Source organism: Hylobates moloch, unplaced genomic scaffold (genome assembly GCF_009828535.3).
Source record: "Hylobates moloch isolate HMO894 unplaced genomic scaffold, HMol_V3 SCAFFOLD_172, whole genome shotgun sequence".
Taxonomy (NCBI): domain Eukaryota; kingdom Metazoa; phylum Chordata; class Mammalia; order Primates; family Hylobatidae; genus Hylobates; species Hylobates moloch.
Genome location: NW_026652447.1, coordinates 1 through 6,916, shown reverse-complemented (window position 1 = coordinate 6,916; position 6,916 = coordinate 1). Strand labels below are relative to the sequence as shown.

General features: G+C 45.8%; 1 long non-coding RNA gene across 1 annotated transcript in view; it reads left to right on the top strand.

The window, feature by feature from the left end:
• The window catches only part of LOC131382605 (uncharacterized), a 21,422-nt gene extending 16,480 nt beyond the window's left edge, over positions 1–4,942 (top strand). The window contains exon 4 of the long non-coding RNA XR_009212166.1: positions 4,851–4,942. This is a non-coding gene — a long non-coding RNA (uncharacterized LOC131382605). The remainder of the gene's footprint in view (positions 1–4,850) is intronic.
• Positions 4,943–6,916: the final 1,974 nt, after the last annotated feature.

Sequence of the window (6,916 nt, the reverse complement as noted above, 5' to 3'; positions counted from 1 at the left end):
ATGTAGAGCTGAGTTCAATTCCTGGATATCCTTGTTAACTTTCTGTCTCGTTGATCTGTCTAATGCTGACAGTGGGGTGTTAAAATCTCCCATTATTATTGTGTGGGAGTTTAAGTCCCTTTGTAGGTCACTGAGGACTTGCTTTATGAATCTGGGTGCTCCTGTGTTGGGTGCATATATATTTAGGATAGTTAGCTCTTCTTGTTGAATTGATCCCTTTACCATTATGTAATGGCCTTCTTTGTCTCTTCTGATCTTTGTTGGTTTAAAGTCTATTTTATCAGAGACTAGGATTGCAACCCCTGCCTTTTTTTGTTTTCCATTTGCTTGATAGATCTTCCTCCATCCCTTTATTTTGAGTCTATGTGTGTCTCTGCACGTGAGATGGGTTTCCTGAATACAGCACACTGATGGGTCCTGACTCCTTATCCAGTTTGCCAGTCTGTGTCTTTTGATTGGAGCATTTAGCCCATTTACATTTAACATTAATATTGTTATGTGTGGATCTGATCCTGTCATTATGATGTTAGTTGGTTATTTTGCTCGTTAGTTGCTATAGTTTCTTCCTAGCCTCGATGGTCTTTACAATTTGGCATGTTTTTGCAGTGGCTGGAACCGGTTGTTCCTTTCCATGTTTAGTGCTTCCTTCAGGAGCTCTTTTAGGGCAGGCCTGGTGGTGACAAAATCACTCAGCGTTTGCTTGTCCGTAAAGTATTTTATTTCTCCTTCACTTATGAAGCTTAGTTTGGCGGGATAGGAAATTCTGGGTTGAAAATTCTTTTCTTTAAGAATGTTGAATATCGGCTCCCACTCTCTTCTGGCTTGTAGAGTTTCTGCTGAGAGATCAGCTGTTAGTCTGATGGGCTTCCCTTTGTGGGTAACCCGACCTTTCTCTCTGGCTGCCCTTAACATTTTTTCCTTCATTTCAACTTTGGTGAGTCTGACAATTATGTGTCTTGGAGTTGCCCTTCTCGAGGAGTATCTTTGTGGCATTCTCTGTATTTCCTGAATCTGAATGCTGGCCTGCCTTGCTAGATTGGGGAAGTTCTCCTGGATAATATCTTGCAGAGTGTTTTCCAACTTGGTTCCATTCTCCCCATCATTTTCAGGTACACCAATCAGACGTAGGTTTGGTCTTTTCACATAGTCCCAAATTTCTTGGAGGCTTTGTTCATTTCTTTTTATTCTTTTTTCTCTAAACTTCCCTTCTCTCTTCATTTCATTCATTTCATCTTCCATCAGCGATACCCTTTCTTCCAGTTGATTGCATCTGCTACTGAGGCTTCTGCAATCTTCACGTAGTTCTCGAAACTTGGCTTTCAGCTCCATCAGCTCCTTTAAGCCCTTCTCTCCATTGGTTATTCTAGTTATCCATTCTTCTAATATTTTTTCAAAGTTTTTAACTTCTTTGCTATTGTTTTGAATTTCCTCTCGTAGCTCAGAGTAGTTTGATCGTCTGAAGCCTTCTTCTCTCAACTCATCAAAGTCATCCTCCATCCAGCTTTGTTCCGTTGCTGGTGAGGAACTGCGTTCCTTTGGAGGAGGAGAGGTGCTCTGTTTTTTAGAGTTTCCAGTTTTTTTGCTCTGTTTTTTCCCCTTCTTTGTGGTTTTATCTACTTTTTGTCTTTGATGATGGTGATGTACAGATGGGTTTTTGGTGTGGATGTCCTTTCTGTTTGTTAGTTTTCCTTCTACCAGACAGGACCCTCAGCTGCAGGTCTGTTGGAGTTTACTAGAGGTCCACTCCAGACCCTGTTTGGCTGGGTGTCAGCAGTGGTGGCTGCAGAACAGCGGATTTTCGTGAGACCACAAATTCAGCTGTCTGATAGTTCCTCTGAAAGTTTTGTCTCAGAGGAGTACCCGGTTGAATGAGGTGTCAGTCTGTCCCTACTGGGGGGGTGCCTCCCAGTTAGGCTGCTCAGGGGTGAGGGACCCACTTTAGGAGGCAGTCTGTCCGTTCTCAGATCTCCAGCTGCATGCTGGGAGAACCACTACTCTCTTCAAAGCTGTCAGTCAGACAGGGACATTTAAGTCTGTGGAGGTTCTTGCTGAGTTTTTGTTTGTCTGTGCCCTGCCTCCAGAGGTGGAGCCTACAGAGGCAGGCAGGCCTCCTTGAGCTGTGGTGGGCTCCACCCAGTTCGAGCTTCCTGGCTGCTTTGTTTACCTAAGCAAGCCTGGGCAATGGCGGGCGCCCCTCCCCCAGCCTCGCTGCCGCCTTGCAGCTTGATCTCAGACTGCTGTGCTAGCAATCAGCGAGACTCCGTGGGCATAGGACCCTCCGAGCCAGGTGCGGGACACAATCTCCTAGTGTGCCGTTTTCCAGGCCCGTTGGAAAAGCGCAGTATTAGGATGGGACTGACCCGATATTCCAGGTGCTGTCTGTTTCCCCTTTCTTTGACTAGGAAAGGGAACTCCCTGACCCCTTGCGCTTCCCGAGTGAGGCAATGCCTCGCCCTGCTTCGGCTCGCGCACAGTGCGCTTCACCGTCTGTCCTGCACCCACTGTTAGGCACTCCCTAGTGAGATGAAACCGGTACCTCAAGCAGAAATGCAGAAATCACCCGTCTTCTGTGTCGCTGCGGCTGGGACCTGGAGACCGGAGCTGTTCCTATTCGGCCATCTTGGCTCCACCCCGTGTCTCCATTTAAATTCAGATTTTTTGATGAATGGTCAGACCAGCTGCAGGCCCTTTGGGCCAGAAGTCTTGATCTCGCCAACTGTTCGTTTTCCTGAGGGGACTGCCTTACTTCAGGCATTTGTGTGTAGCCAGTCTATTGTGGAGCTCAGAGGGGTGTAGAGCCCTCTCTTTTTGGAACAGTCAGTTCTCCCCATGCAGCATGTCCTGAAGCTGGCCTGTCTATCCTGTTTCTAAGTGTGTGAGGTCTTTTATTAAGCAGGGTAAAGTGAGAGAGGACTCCTAAAGAGAGAAAAACTCCTCCAGCATTTGCTGAAACATGTCTGTGAACTGATCAAGATATGATTGGGATGGCATGAAAACAACTAAAATATATTTAATTTCTTGCCATCTGGTTTGTGATATATGGTGCCCCAAATTGAGTTTAGAAGGAACTTTGATCATAGGTTAAGAAGATGTTATATATATATGTGTATATATATGTGTGTATATGTGTGCATGTGTGTATATATGTATACACACACATATATATGCACACATATAGACACACACACACAAACACACACACATATATATGTGTATATATATATATATATTTTTTTTTTTTTTTTTTTTTTTTTTTTGAGACGGAGTCTCGCTCTGTCCCCCAGGCTGGAGTGCAGTGGCGCAATCTCGGCTCACTGCAAGCTCCGCCTCCCGGGTTCACGCCATTCTCCTGCCTCAGCCTCTCCGAGTAGCTGGGACTACAGGCACCCGCCACCATGCCCAGCTAATTTTTTGTATTTTTAGTAGAGACGGGGTTTCACCATGGTCTCGATCTCCTGACCTCGTGATCCGCCCGCCTCGGCCTCCCAAAGTGCTGGGATTACAAGCGTGAGCCACCGCGCCCGGCCGTATATTTTTTTTTTGAGACAGAGTTTTGTTGTCATCCAGGCTGGAGTGCAGTGGTGTGATCTTGGTTCACTGGAACCTCTGCCTCCTGAGTTCAAGTGATTCTCCTGATTCACTTGAACTTCAACGATTCTCCTGCCTCAGCCTGCCAAGTAGCTGGGATCACAGGCGCCCACCACCACGCCAGGCTAATTTTTGTATTTTTAGTAGAGACAGGGTTTCACCATGTTGGCCATGCTGGTCTCAAACTCCTGACCTAAGGTGATCTGCCCGCCTCGGCCTCCCACAGTGGTGGGATTACAGGCATGAGCCACTGCGCCCGGCCAAAGGTGTCATGTTTAATTCTCCCTGTGGCTTCTCTTACAATACCAATCATGCATGAAGCCCATGGTTTTGCTGCATTTAGTTTTACTCAAGCAAAGGCTCTGGACTTTCTTAGTTTACACTGATGTATTCTAGTTTGCATCTGAAATGTATTCTGAGGATGCTGACTTCCAGATAGCCATTTTTGAGTCAAGGATAGTTCAGGTCTCTGAGTATAGTAGCCATACCTCCTAGAGAGCTTCCTTTTGGTTTGGTTACAAAATTTATTTTAGCTTAGTTTTCTTACATTAGGTGGGCAAAATAAGAAAGAGCAGAAGGCCAGGTGTGATGGCTCATGCTTGTAATCCCAGCACTTTGGGAGGCTGAGTCTGGTGGATCACCTGAAGTCAGGAGTTCAAGACCAGTCTGGCCAACATGTGGAAACCCCATCTCTACTAAAAATGCAAAAATCATCTGGGTGTGGTGGTGTGTACCTGTAATCTCACCTACTTGGGAGGCTGAGGCATGAGAATCACTTGAACCTAGGAGGTGGAGGTTGCAGTCAGCCGAGATTGCATCACTACACTCTAGCCTGGGGGATAGAGCAAGACTCTGTCTCCAAAAACAAACAAACAAAACAAAACAAAACAAAAAAACAGAAAAGTTTAGGGACACTCAACAAAACTATAAGGCCTAGAATTGGAAACTGGGAATTACTCTGTTTGTAGATGATTTCTTTTCAAGATGGGCTAGTGGAGTTCTGAGCAGCAGCTACGTTCTCCTTTCACGTCTTCAGGTTTTATAAGGTTACCTTTTGCCCTCTGAGTGATCAGATCTGCCTCACAGTCACTCATGGGAGCCCTTGGTCTCGACAAAATGGACCTTGAGTAGCTGAGTTCAAAGAACTGAGGTGGCAAGAGGGGATCACCTTCTTGGTTCTTATATATTTTTTTAAATGAAAGAGCTAGAGAAGCAATCTCAAGGTCAGGATAACTCACCCTGATGTTCTTCTCACTTATCAGGGATTGTGCTGCATTCCGACATAGGTTCTGCCATCAAATGCAGAATGCTCTGATCCTTAGAGGCAGAGGCAGCTCTTCAGCCTATGGGGTAAGTAACCAGGGAATGGAATTCTCACCAATTCTTGTTAGACAATAAGTTTTACTCTAAGATTTGGGCCTACTTTTTTTTTTTTTTTGAAATGGAGTTTCACTCTTGTTGCCCAGGCATTTCCTCGGCTCACTGCAACCTCCGCCTACCGGGTTCAAGCAGTTCTCCTACCTCAGCTTCCCAAGTAGCCGAGATTACAGGCATACACCACCACGTCTGGCTATTTTTTAAAAATTTTTGGTAGAGATGACATTTCACCATGTTGGCCAGGCTGGTCTCCAACTCCTGACCTTGGGTGATCCACCCGCCTCGGCCTCCCAAAGTGCTGGGATTACAGGCGTGAGCCATTGGGCCTGGCCTCGGCCTGCTTCTTTCTTTCTCTCTCTCTCTCTCTTTTTTTTTTCTAGTAGCAGTTTAAAGTCGGTGCCTCATTTACTCATTTAGACACAAGCAAAAGGATATTAGCCCAGCTTTGGAAATAGGTGTGAGCCCACACATGATTTTCCTAGTTTTTCCTCTCCCTTCACTTTTTGCTCTCTTGGTAGTATGTTAATTGTATTCTCTCTTTGAATCTTTTTTCCCCATTTCTTTGGCACACATTTTTACTTGTCTTGGATGAGTAGGTGAAGAGCTGTTTTTAGGACTCTTTGAAAGGATGGATGACAGTCTTGGCTAATGGTAACCAGTTCCAGGGAGCTGGGGTCAGCGTGAGCTGGAGTCAGTTCAAATTAGAAAGCACTGGCGCTCAGTGGCAGGAATACAAGTGACCGCAAAGTGTTAAACACATCTTGAAAGGGATAGTGACATCATTCTCAGAATCTGTTGGGAATACACATATCCCGTAGTCTTATTCCTGTTTGACTCTATAAAGATATTTTAAAGAGTAATACCCTGAGTGGTTTTCTGTCCAGTTTGCCTGCTCATTTATCTTTGAGGACGGCATCCCTCATGGAGCTCCGCAGGCCCCAGGGGTGTGTGGATTCTACGTTTGGAAGTGCTGATGCTGAGAGACTGGGTCTTGGTGGATCCCAAGGAGTCTGCTTTTCCTCTACTCATTGTCCCTACTTTTCCTGGCAGCTGGCATTGCTGTTTAAATGGGTTGTTCTTTGCTGTTTAAGTTGTTTGGTAGTGGTGTGTCAGGATGCGGGTTTTCTGAATACTTTCCCAGCTGGTTACTTGAGTGGTGGTTAGGGAGGAGCTGTCTTGGGGCTGTTCTGGAGCTGTTGAGGTCGGGTGTCTGTCTGGATACTCACAGCTTATCTGTTGAGGAGAATGCTGTTCTCATTGTGCTGCCTTTGGTGGTGCTGTGTGTGGCTCTTTAGATGTGGGTGGAGGTGAGTTGGGGGAGTTAATGAGATCTTTTTTAGGTGCTTTTGATAAAGTAGTCTGCACTACAGGATTCACTGTGACTTTTTCCCTTAACCTGCACATACTTCTCTGCTCGCCCTTGCTGTCTTTCTCATGTCGTTGATTTTCCCATCTCCTCTTGGTTGAATTTACATAAAGGCTCTGCTATGGTTTAAATGTGTCCCCCAAAGTTTATGTGCTGGAAACTCAATCCTCAATGCAACAGTTGGGATGTGGGGCCTAATAAGAGAGCCCTCATGAATGAATTAATGTTGTTATTGTGGTAATAGATTAGTAATCACAAGAGTGGGCTTATTGTAAAAGAGAGTTCAGCCCCTCTTGCCCTCTTGCTTTCTCGCACTCTCTTGTCCTTCTGCCTTCTGTCATGGGAAGATGCAGCAAGAAGACCCTCACCAGATGCAGGCCCCTCAAACTTGGACTTCCTAGCCTCCAGAACTATAAGAAATATATTTTTTCCCTTCCCTTCCCTTCCCCTTCCCCTTCCCCTTTTCTTCCCTTCCCCTTCCCTTCCCTTTCCCTTCCCCTTCCCCTTCCTTTTCCCCTTTTCTTCCCTTCCCCTTCTCTTCCTCTTCCCCTTCCCTTTCCCTTCCCCTTCCTTTTCCCCTTTTCT